The 12,934-nt window shown below is 45.9% G+C and overlaps 1 long non-coding RNA gene across 1 annotated transcript; it reads left to right on the top strand.

Annotated features, from left to right (window-relative positions):
* Positions 1-1,310: 1,310 nt before the first annotated feature.
* Positions 1,311-7,243, top strand: LOC309361206. The gene is made up of 4 exons (XR_014164391.1): positions 1,311-1,408; positions 2,440-2,579; positions 3,720-3,818; positions 7,223-7,243. It is a non-coding gene; the product is annotated as an uncharacterized lncRNA (long non-coding RNA).
* Positions 7,244-12,934: the final 5,691 nt, after the last annotated feature.

Raw genomic sequence — 12,934 nt, 5'->3', positions numbered from 1 at the left:
TTGGGGGGCAGAGACCAGCCTCGCCGAGGGGAAAGAACCTGCGGGGGCAACTGGCTCAGGTCCCGGGTTCGAATTGGAGCCACGGCTCAGCTTGCCCTCGAAATCCACCCGCTTGCCCCCGGAGACTTGCCCTCGAAGCTCCATTGCAGAGAGCAGCTCCCTCCTTTGGAACTCCCCGCCAAGGGATAGTTTGGGGGGCAGAAACGGGATGAGGGATGGATTTTTTACATTTGATTTCCAAAATGATGTTTTCAGAAATTTCCAAAATGAGGTTTCTTGATCCATCGAGAAATTCTGGGCAAACTGATAGGAATGGTTTAAGTCATTTGGTCAAGCCATTGTCTATTTTTATTATGTATATTTATGTATATATTTATTGTGTGTGTGTGTATCTATATATATGTATAATATGTATATATATTATCCTATACCCTCCCTTCCTCCCAGGCAGCTTTGAGAAATTTAGGATGGGGAGATCATTACAAAACTAGTAACGATTCTTCAAATTGAAGCATCCTCCTTGTCATCATCATCGTTATTATTAATAGTTTATTTTCCTATAAACTATTATAGGAATAGTTTATTTTCCTATTGAGTCTATTCCAGTACTGGCCACAGGAGGGCACTCTTTATTTTCCTATTGAGGTCTGTTCCAGTACTGGCCACAGGAGGGCACTCTTTATTTTCCTATTCATGTCTATTCCAGTAATGGCCACAGCAGGACGCCAAAAATACAGTATAGTATTTTTATTTATCGGAATTGGGGCAGGGAAGCTCCCCTTGGCTACAGCAACACCAGAGTAACTGGCTGTGATGATAATAATAATAATAAATTTCTTCTTTATATAAAAGAAAGTGCAAATCTCCATTGCTTTCCCCCTCAGGCCGCCCTTAATGTCTTGGAAACTGGACCTGAACTTTAAGCAGTTGTTTTGTAACAGCTAATTCCTCAAGATCCCAATTCCTCCACTTTTTATGAAATGCAGTCTCCTTGTGGTTCCTTCTCAGATTCCTGCCTTGCGGCAGGTTGGACTGGATGACCCTTGGGGTCCCTTCCAGCTAGATGCACGATAATAATAATAATAATAATAATAATAATAATAATAATAATAATAAAAAATGATATGATTCTTGGGAAAGGGCTTCAGAAAGGAGAAACAGGGGGGAAAGCACATTTCTTCCCGTTGGTCGTCTGCTGGCTCCTTTCCCACTTGATTCTTTCTTCCACTGCAATCTGGGCTGGAAATATTATAGATCTACTTGGACGTGGACCCTTCTTGGGAAAATAATAGACATTATTGATCTTTCTTAGGTCTGAATTCCTGCTCTGAAAAGGAGGAGTAGGAAGAAACTTCGCCGGACGAAGGGAGAAGAGGAGGTGGAGGAAAACTCAGCTGCAGGCATAAAGGTAAAAGTGAAAAAGTAGAAATAGAAATTGACATATAGCACTTAAGAACATTTTTAAACCACCCCAGTCCTGATATATCCCACCGACCCCCCTGACCAGCACAGTACAGTACAGTAAAAATACAGGAAAGTGTTTTTATTTATTTGATTGGCACCTCCTGGCTTCCCCCCTGTTGGTGAGGCTTGTCTCCTTTTCCGGTTTCTAAAGGTGACAAAGCAATGGGTGGAAAACTGAATTTCTTCCGATGAAGCATTGCTTTAACCAGGTACCATCTTTTTCTGAGACGGCCAAGCTAATCTCGATAGCCTTAAGAGCTGGAAACTTGCAGGACCTGTTGATTGAAAGACGGAAACATGCGCACCCGGGAAAGAAATCCTGCCAGGTTCCTGGAAACAACCCAGGCTTGATATTCACACAGGTTCCCTGGGTGGCATTGGCAGCTGGAGGGGCAGCAAGTCCTGGGTTCAAGCTGAAGATCAGCTCTTTCCTGGGGGCCTCAAACAAACCTTGGGCTGCAAGGGGAATTCCCTCTCCCTTCATTCAGGATGTGCCTGCCCTTTCCCCTGAGCTGAAAAAACACCTTCAAGAGGGTGATGGGAGGCGACACGGTCGTCTTCCAGATGTGCAAAGAACCCCCCTCGCCCCACTGAACGGGACAGCAAGCCTCACGCCCAGATCTGGAGCATAAATGGGAACCGGGGAAGCTGCCTTATAAAGCGTCGGACCCACTACTCCATCTAGCTTAGTAATGTCAACACTGACTGGCAGCAGCTTGCCAGAGTTTCAGGCCTGGAGAAGCCGGGGGTTGAGCATGTGCTGTTCTGCAGGCAAAGCCACTGAGGTTACAGCTCTTCCCTTTAAAAACAAACTAAGATTGTAGCCCTATCTACCTCTGCTCCAACGTAAATCATGTCCGTTTGGGGCATCTAGAAAAGGGGCTTATAGATCTTGAGTTTCTGACACTGCTCAACCGCATATTCAATCAAATGTGGATGCCAGACAAATGAACTGAAGCCTGTCTCTTTCTCTAGAAGGCGTCCGATGGGCGTTTGCGCTGCCTCCCTTGGTTCTCTCGGCCTGATGCGTTTTGGGGCTTGGCTGGTCCTGGAGTCTTGCAGTTGCTCTGGCCCTTTCTCCGGATCATCCTTCAAACAACCTGGAGAGATCTCCTGTAAGTCCCACTTCCTCTGGCAGTAGTCAAAACAAAAAAAATTCCTTCCAGTAGCACCTTAAAGGCCAACTAAGTTAGTTCTTGGTATGAGCTTTCGTGTGCATGCACACTTCTTCAGATAACAAGTGCTACTGGAAGGAATTTTTTTAAGGTGCTACTGGAAGGAATTTTTTTTTTGTTTTGACTATGGCAGACCAACACAGCTACCTATCTGTAACTGAACCTCTGGCAGTAGTAATGTTTATTTTCCTATTGATGTCTATTCCAGTATTGGCCACACGAGGGCAGTGTTTATTTTCCTATTGAGGTCTATTACAGTAATGGCCACAGGAGGGCACTCTTTATTTTCCTATCCATGTCTATTCCAGTACTGGCCACACGAGGGCACTCTTTATTTTCCTATCCATGTCTATTCCAGTACTGGCCACACGAGGGCACTCTTTATTTTCCTATCCAGGTCTATTCCAGTACTGGCCACACGAGGGCACTCTTTATTTTCCTATCCAGGTCTATTCCAGCTCTGGCCACACGAGGGCACTGTTTATTTTCCTATCGACGTCTTTTCCAGTAATGGCCACAGCCTTAACAGTATACTATTTTTATTTATCGGAATTGGGGCGGGGAAGCTCCCCTTGGCTACAGCAACACCAGAGTAACTGGCGGTGATGATGATAATAATAATAGTTTATTATTTATATAAAATAAAGTGCAAATCTCCATTGCTTTCCCCCTCAGGCCGCCCTTAATGTATTGGAAACTGGACCTGAACAATGTATTGCGCAGATGAAGCAGTGCTTTAAGCAGTTGTTTTGTAACCAGCTAATTCCTCAAGATCCCAATTCCTCCACTTTTTATTGAATGCAGTCTCCTTGTGGTTCCTTCGCAGCCGGTTGGACTGGATGACCCTTGGGGTCCCTTCCAGCTAGTTGCACCATTATATGATTCTTGGGAAAGGGCTTCTGAAAGGAGAAACAGGGGGAAAAGCACATTTCATCCCGTTGGTCGTCTGCTGGCTCCTTTCCCCCTGTATTCTTTCTTCCACTGCAATCTGGGCTGGAAATATTCTAGATCTGCTTGGACGGGGACCCCTCTTTCCCTTCTTGGGGAAATAATACTGTAGACATTATTGATATTTCTTAGGTCTGAATTCCTGCTCTGAAGAGGAGGAGGAGGAAGAAGAAACTTTGCCTGACGAAGGGAGAAGAGGAGGTGGAGGAAAACTCAGCTGCAGGCATAAAGGTAAAAGGGAAAAAAAGAGAAATATACATCTAACACTTACGAACATTTTTAAACCCCCCCAGTCTTGATATATCCCACCGACCCCCCTGACCAGCACAGTACAGTACTGTAAAAATACAGGAAAGTGTTTTTATTTCTTTGATTGGCACCTCCTGGCTTCCCCCCTGTTGGTGAGGCTTGTCTCCTTTTCCGGTTTCTAAAGGTGACAAAGCAATGGGTGGAAAACTGAATTTCTACCGATGAACCGTTGCTTTAACCAGGTACCATCTTTTTCGGAGACGGCCAGGCTCATCTCGAGAGCCTTAAGAGCTGGAACTGGCCACACGAGGGCACTCTTTATTTTCCTATCCAGGTCTATTCCAGTACTGGCCACACGAGGGCACTCTTTATTTTCCTATTGAGATCTATTCCAGTACTGGCCACACGAGGGCACTCTTTATTTTCCTATTCAGATCTATTCCAGTAATGGCCACACGAGGGCACTGTTTAATTTCCTATTGAGGTCTATTCCATTATTGGCCACAGCCTTAACAGTATAGTATTTTTATTTATCGGAATTGGGGCGGGGAAACTCCCCTTGGCTACAGCAACACCAGAGTAACTGGCTGTGGTGATGATGATAATGATAATAATAATTAATTTATTCTTTATTTAAAATAAAGTGCAAATCTCCATTGCTTTCCCCCTTAGGCCGCCCTTAATGTATTGGAAACTGTACCTGAACTTTAGGCAGTTGTTTTGTAACAGCTAATTCCTCCAGATTCCTCCACTTTTAATTAAATGCAGTCTCCTTGTGGTTCCTTTGCGGATTCCTGCCTTGCGGCGGGTTGGACTGGATGACCCTTGGGGTCCCTTCCAGCTAGATGCACCATAATAATAATAATAATAAATAAATAAATAAATTATATAATAAAAAATTATTCTTGGGAAAGGGCTTCAAAAAGAAGAAACGGGGGAAAGCCCATTTCTTCCCGTTGGTCGTCTGCTGGCTCCTTTCCCACTTGATTCTTTCTTCCACTGCAATCTGGGCTGGAAATATTCTAGATCTTTCCTCTTTCCCTTCTGGGGAAAATAATGAACATTATTGATATTTCTTAGGTCTGAATTCCTGCTCTGAAAAGGAGGAGGAAGAAACTTTGCCTGACGAAGAGAGAAGAGGAGGTGGAGGAAAACTCAGCTGCAGGCATAAAGGTAAAAGGGGAAAAATAGAAATAGAAATTGACATCTAACACTTAAGAACATTTTTAAACCACCCCAGTCCTGATATAACACCGACCCCCCTAACCAGCACAGTACAGAAAAAATTCAGTAAAGTGTTTTTATTTATTTGAAGGGCAAAACCTTCTAGCTTCCCCCATGTTGGTGAGGTCTCCTTTAGCATCCCAAAGTGGTACACTTACACGTTACATCTTAAGATAAAAGTTTTGGAAGAGGCCTAAATTAAAAAAGAAAATTACTTATTTTCCAAACAAATCCTTGAATGCCCAGTGAATTAGAGAGGCAGGGAGCTGGCTGCTTTGTCGAATGGAGCATCCCTAAACCCGCTTTGGGTCTAGAAGACCCCAGCCTGAAGGGCAACCCTCCATTGCTTTCTGTTTGATTTTTGGAGCAGATACTCTGAACTGAACCCCACAAGAAGAAATGGGGACCAGCCCCTGCTTTAGTGGGCGGCACTAAAACCCGTTTGAGTAATTCAGATCAATAAAATAGGAATAATTCATATTTACAAACCACTTTGGGACACTTGCGGCAGAGAGGTGCTCTCCAGAAAAGCACTTTCCACATTTCTGAGCCTTCAGAGTAGCCTCATAATTTTCCCTTTGCCTGGAGGGAGAAATGTTGTCAGCAGATGTGCAGTCACCCCGAGAACCTCCGGCAGCCAAAGGGGAGGGCAAGGGGGGCTTCATGGCGTCACTGAACTGGCAGCTGCAGGAGAAGGGTGGATCCCTCGGTGGATCCCGAAATGGCCTTCCAAGGGCCATTGAAGAGGGCAGCGTCCAGCTGGGCTGGGGACCCCAAGGGGGTGAGGTGGTCTGGATGACCCTTGGGGTCCCTTCCCGATATATAAAGAAGAAAGGGAAAAGGAGGTGTGGCTGTCGGCAGGCAGAGGGGAGCAAGGCTAGCTGACCAGCCCCAGCAGGATCGGCCCCTTCCAGCCGTCCCACTGCCCCATCTGCCTCTGCCCCAGAGGCATCTAGTCTGACCCCTGAAATGCAGAGATGGGACCCCAGAGGCATCTAGTCTGACCCCTGAAATGCAGAGAGGGAACCCCAGAGGCATCTAGTCTGACCCCTGAAATGCAGAGATGGGACCCCCAGAGGCGTCTAGTCTGACCCCTGAAATGCAGAGAGGGAACCCCAGAGGCATCTAGTCTGACCCCTGAAATGCAGAGATGGGACCCCCAGAGGCGTCTAGTCTGACCCCTGAAATGCAGAGAGGGAACCCCAGAGGCATCTAGTCTGACCCCTGAAATCCAGAGAGGGAACCCCAGAGGCATCTAGTCTGACCCCTGAAATGCAGAAATCAAGGCTAGGCCCCGCTGCCCTCTACCAACATGGCGCCGCCGCTGCCTCTTCCCGATATATAAAGAAGAAATGGAAAAGCCTTCCTTGAAGGGAGGTGTGTCTGTCGGCAGGCGGAGGGGAGCAAGGCCAGCTGACCAGCCCCAGCAGGATCGGCCCCTTCCAGCCGTCCCACTGCCCCATCGATGTCAATCAGCGACCCAGGGCCCTGATTTCTGATCACTCCTTGTCTGCTCAAAACCAGAATTGGTGTTCGTGTGAAGAATCCTAAAACAAAACATAATGTGAAATGTTGAGAAATTCAACTCAGCCAAGAGTCATCAGCAGAGCCCGGGTCTTTATCGTTCTCTCCATTGAGATAAAGTTCATTTGTATGCTTCAGAGTCCCAATGAAATAAATGAGATAAATGAAAAGTTTGAAAGGGGAAGTAATTGAAAAGCCAGATTCAAATTCCTAATTGGAAATAACTTACACCTCGAAATTCTCATGAATTCTATTCCAGCACCGGCCACACGGGGTCGCTGTTTACTTTCCTATTGATTTCTATTCCAGTAATGCTTTTTATACTTTAAAAGCCGTGTATGGGTGCTTAAAATAAATAACTAAACAAAGCAGCAGAAAGTAGCAATTGAAACAGACTTGTTTGAATGATCTCTAGTGCAAATGGAAGGAGACATATATTTGAGGATATCTTCTGTATATCTGCAGCAGGTGGGTTTGTGTGTCTGTGGCCTTTGTTGCACTTTGTTGTGTGTGTTTGTGTGTTTCGTTCTTGCTCTGTTCTGGTTCTTTCAGAGCAGCTGCCTCGGAGGCTAGGAGTTGGCCAAGGTAGATAAAAAGAACAGACAAAAGCTGTTTTTTCTTCTGTCTTTTCTTCCGAGATCGGCTGTTCTGCATCTGGCCCAACTGGACTGCCAAGGCTGCAGGTGAGGAGCGTCAGCATGACTGTCCTGGGAACTCAGTCTAGTTTTTAATTTGTGATGATTATTTTTTATATGTACACAAATATCCCAGAAGCACGACTGCCAGACCCTTCTCTTGGCAGCTGTCTTCTTTTATATACATATAATGACCTTGATTATTTATTTAGTTTTAGTGACATACACTATATACACATAATATATTACACTTTACATTTACTCTCGAGAGCTGACTTCCCTCCTTCCTTCTTCCAGCTTCTTTATTTCCCCTCATTTCTTTCTGAACTTTTTTAATTGTTCCTCTACTGCAGGGGTCTGCAACCCGCCGCTCCGGAGCCGCATGTGGCTCTTTTGAGTGAAGACACACACAAAAAGGTAACTTGTTAATTTGACGTTTATTTCTATGAGGAGGAGTAATTCTGAGGGGTCAAACAAAGAAATATTTAAAAAGTGACAAAAAAGTTATTTTTATAATGACGAGTTTTGTGGCTCCCAGTTTTTTTCCGTTCGGAAACGGGTCCAAGTGGCTCTTTTGGTCTTAAAGGTTGCAGACCCCTGCTCTACTTTCCATTCCTTCATTTGTCCTGATAAGTCTGTTGCCACTTCCACTATCTTTTCCTCCCTGTTTTTTCCTTTCCCTCTCTCCTTATTTCTCTTATCTCTGCCAAGATTTTTGCAAAATCTCGCTCCCCTTCGCTCTCAACTTTGGAGACCCTGGTGTGGTTGTTTTGGCTATCTGACTCGTGTTTCTTTAATTAATACAGTAGTTTGTTTCAAGGTGCAATTTGCCCAAAAATGTATTTTTCCTGCTGTTCTCTCTTTCGCCACTGAGTGTCTCTATTTCTCTCCCTTTCTCTTTTTCCATACCCAATGATGATCTCAATTTCCTTTCCTTAAGAACAGCCTCTTATAGTCCAAACAATACAGATACACATTCAAATACACACACCCTGTTCAGCTCCTGATCGAATCCGTCCTTCTGCGCAGCGTCTGTAATGAAGAAAGTCTAATAAGGGGAAGAATATAAAACTGCTTTTTACAGAGGGGAGCGTGGAAAAGGTCCCAAACCGATCAGTTCTGATACTTCATAGATAGTGAGAAGTAAAGTAGAAGGCAAACAGGATCTCTGACTTCTCGACAGTCCAAAGCTCCTATTGATGTCTTTTGGATGTTTCCAACAACCGTCTTGTTCCAATAACACTTTGGGCTTAATCCTGTTTCCAAGCTAATGTTTCCAAAAGTGCCTTAACAGGACAGTATATACAAAACTCCAAGTTCCTCCCAAATGGGCTGAGTTTCACGGGAATTCAAAACATTGTCTAGATCTCCCATTGAAGTTTGCTTTGTTTAGCTTTCTCGTCTCTCTTGCTGAGACCTTTTTTCTCCTTTCTTACTCAGTAGACTTTTTAAAATGCTGACTCCCTCCCAACGATTTTTCCCTGCTCCATTTTGGATCTTATGGATCGAAATCACGCGGAGCCTTCATCTGAAGGCAGCCCTGTTTAGGGAAGCTTTGAATGTTGAAGAGGTTCTTGTATTTGAGTGTTTTGTTGGAAGCCGCTCAGAGTGGCTGGGGAAACCCAGCCAGATAGGCGGGGTATAAATAAATTATTATTATTATTATTATTATTATTATTATTATTATTATTAATCATGGGGTTAGTACCTTCTGCAACTTTTTTCTGAGATATCCCTGTGAACGAGAAATCGAATCCTGAGAACAGTCTCCTTTGTTACATTGCCTGCATGTTCTTGTGTTGGCCTGCTTATTTCAGCTGAAAATGTCCTTATATGCTGCAAAATACACTTTTTCACCCAATACTTGCTTACTTCTCGCTGCTGCTAAATAGTATTCAGTGGCCTAAATTCAGACCTGCTTTTTGTTTGCTGGCAGAGATCACCAAAGAGCAGCTTTTGGGTTCTGATGCCTGCAGAACAAGGACATCATCCAGAACTGTCTCCCACTGGATCCCTCAGCAGGTGGGCCATCGTTCTCTCTTCCTCTCAGGGCATCTCCTGGGTGCTGGCCAGGGTGTGATCCGTGGCCTGACTGCGTGAAATACAAGCGCACAGTGAGTGGATCCCCCCAACTCCGTTGGTGGGAGCAAGCGCATTGGTGGGAAGGGTCTGCTGGGAAAGGAAGCTCCAGCTCTCGAAGATCAAGACCCTTGAGCAGGAAGGAAATCAGAAATTAGATGTGTGGACAAGTTCCTGGCCAATCCCTGTTTCTGGAACGTTCTAGAACACGAACATTCCAAAAATATTATCGGGAAGGGGCTGCTCTAGAAAAGATGACTCTGGAACATTCTAGAGCACCCAACAATCTGTGCCATTCCAACCTATTCTGGGAAAGAGCATGCTCTAGAAAAGATGCCATTGGGAAACAGACCGCTCTAGAGAAGATGCCCATGTTCTAGAGCACTCTGGAACGTTCTGGAACACGAACATTCCAAAAATATTATGGGAAAGGGGTGCTCTAGAAAAGATGACTCTGGGAAAGAGACTGCTCTAGAAAAGATGACTCTGGGAAACAGACTGCTCTAGAAAAGATGTGAGGAAACAGACTGCTCTAGAAAAGATGCCCATGTTCTAGAGCGCTCTGGAACGTTCCAGAACACAAACATTCCAAAAATATGGGAAAGGGGCTGCTCTAGAAAAGATGGCTGGGAAAGAGGCTGCTCTAGAAAAGATGCCTCTTGGAAAGAGACTGCTCTAGAAAAGATGTCCATGTCCTGGACTGCTCCAGAATGTTCTAGAGCACTCTGGAACGCTCTAGAACACAAACACTGCAACATTCCGAAATATGGGAAAGAGCATGCTCTAGAAAAGATGCCTCTGGGAAAGAGACTGCTCTTGAAAAGATGTCTGTGTTCTAGAGCACTCTAGAATGTTCTGGAACACAAACAATCTGCAACATTCTGGGAAAGAGCATGCTCTAGAAAAGATGCCTCTGGGAAACAGACTGCTCTAGAAAAGGTGCCTCTGGGAAACAGACCGCTCTAGAGAAGATGCCATGTTCTGGAGCACTCTGGAACATTCTAGAACACGAACATTCCAAAAATATTATCGGGAAGGGGCTGCTCTAGAAAAGATGTCCATGTTCTAGAGCACTCTGGAACGTTCTAGAGCACACAACAATCTGTGCCATTCCAACCTATTCTGGGAAAGAGCATGCTCTAGAAAAGATGCCATTGGGAAACAGACCGCTCTAGAGAAGATGCCCATGTTCTAGAGCACTCTGGAACATTCTAGAACACGAACATTCCAAAAATATTATGGGAAAGGGGATGCTCTAGAAAAGATGACTGGGAAAGAGACTGCTCTAGAAAAGATGACTCTGGGAAAGACTGCTCTAGAAAAGATGACTCTGGGGAACACACTGCTCTAGAAAAGATGTGAGGAAAGAGACTGCTCTAGAAAAGATGACTCTGGGAAACAGACTGCTCTAGAAAAGATGTGAGGAAACAGACTGCTCTAGAAAAGTTGACTGGGAAAGAGGCTGCTCTAGAAAAGATGCCTCTTGGAAAGAGACTGCTCTAGAAAAGATGCCCGTGTTCTAGAACAGTCTAGAACACAAACAATCTGAAACATTCTGGGAAAGAGCATGCTCTAGAAATGGTCCTCTGGGAAACAGACCGCTCTAGAGAAGATGCCATGTTCTGGAGCACTCTGGAACGTTCTAGAACACGAACATTCCAAAAATATTATCGGGAAGGGGCTGCTCTAGAAAAGATGTCCATGTTCTAGAGCACTCTGGAACGTTCTAGAGCACCCAACAATCTGTGCCATTCCGACCTATTCTGGGAAGGAGCATGCTCTAGAAAAGATGCCATTGGGAAACAGGCCGCTCTAGAGATGTCCATGTTCTAGAGCACTCTGGAACGTTCTAGAACAATAACATTCCAAAAAATATTATGGGAAAGGGGTGCTCTAGAAAAGATGACTGGGAAAGAGACTGCTCTAGAAAAGATGACTCTGGAAACAGACTGCTCTAGAAAAGATGTGAGGAAACAGACTGCTCTAGAAAAGATGTCCATGTTCTAGAGCGCTCTGGAACGTTCCAGAACACGAACATTCCAAAAATATTATGGGAAAGGGGCTGCTCTAGAAAAGATGACTGGGAAAGAGGCTGCTCTAGAAAAGATGCCTCTTGGAAAGAGACTGCTCTAGAAAAGATGCCCGTGTTCTAGAGCACTCTGGAACAGTCTGGAACACAAAAGCAATCTGTGCCATTCCAACATATTCTGGGAAAGAGCATGCTCTAGAAAAGATGCCTCTGGGAAACAGACTGCTCTAGAAAAGGTCCTCTGGGAAACAGAACGCTCTAGAAAAGATGACTCCGGGAAAGAGGCTGCTCTAGAAAAGATGCCTCTTGGAAAGAGACTGCTCTAGAAAAGATGCCCATGTTCTAGAGCGCTCTGGAATGTTCTAGAACAAGAACATTCCAAAAATATTATCGGGAAGGGGCTGCTCTAGAAAAGATGACTGGGAAAGAGGCTGCTCTAGAAAAGATGCCTCTTGGAAAGAGACTGCCCTAGAAAAGATGCCCGTGTTCTAGAGCACTCTAGAACAGTCTAGAACACACAACAATCTGTGCCATTCCGACATATTCTGGGAAAGAGCATGCTCTAGAAAAGGTGCCATTGGGAAACAGACTGCTCTAGAAAAGATGTCCATGTTCTAGAAGGAAGGGAGGGAGTGAAGGAAGGGAGGAAGGGAGGAAGGAAGGGAAGGAGGAAGGAAGGAAGGAAGGAAGGAAGGAAGGAAGGAAGGAAGGAAGGAAGGAAGGAAGGGGATCCATGCAGCGGATTCCCTCCTCCCAGGCTCCCACGGAGGAGGGAGGGAGGGAGGGAGGGAGGGAGGGAGGGAGGGAGGAAGGAAGGAAGGAAGGAAGGAAGGAAGGAAGGAAGGAAGGAAGGAAGGGATCCATGCGGATTCCCTCCTCCCAGGCTCCATGGAGGAAGGGAGGGGGGGAGGAAGGAAGGAAGGAAGGAAGGAAGGAAGGAAGGAAGGAAGGAAGGAAGGAAGGAAGGAAGGAAGGGGATCCATGCAGCGGATTCCCTCCTCCCAGGCTCCCATGGAGGAAGGAAAGGAGGGAGGGAGGGATGAAGGAAGGAAGGAAGGAAGGAAGGGCATCCATGCAGCGGAGAAGGGGATCCATGCAGCGGATTCCCTCCTCCCGGCTCCCACAGAGGAGGGATGTAAGGAAGGAAGGGGATCCATGCAGCAGATTCCCTCCTCCCAGCTCCCACAGAGGGAAGGAAGGAAGGGGATCCATGCAGCGGAGAAGGGGATCCATGCAGCGGATTCCCTCCTCCCGGCTCCCACAGAGGAGGGAGGGAAGGAAAGAAGGAAAGAAGGAAAGGGATCCATGCAGCGGATTCCCTCCTCCCAGGCTCCCATGGAGGAGGGAGGGAGGGAGGGAGGGAGGGAGGGAAGGAAGGAAGGAAGGAAGGAAGGAAGGAAGGAAGGAAGGAAGGAAGGAAGGAAGGAAGGGGATCCATGCAGCAGATTCCCTCCTCCTGGCCCCCACAGAGGAGGGAGGGAGGGAGGGAGGGAGGGAGGGAGGGAGGGAAGGAAGGAAGGAAGGAAGGAAGGAAGGAAGGAAGGAAGGAAGGAAGGAAGGAAGGAAGGGAATCCATGCAGCAGATTCCCTCATCCCAGGCTCCCACG

This window comes from Podarcis melisellensis, assembly GCF_964234715.1.
Source record: "Podarcis melisellensis genome assembly, chromosome: W".
Classification (NCBI taxonomy): domain Eukaryota; kingdom Metazoa; phylum Chordata; class Lepidosauria; order Squamata; family Lacertidae; genus Podarcis; species Podarcis melisellensis.
This window is presented reverse-complemented; position numbering and strand designations above follow the sequence as displayed.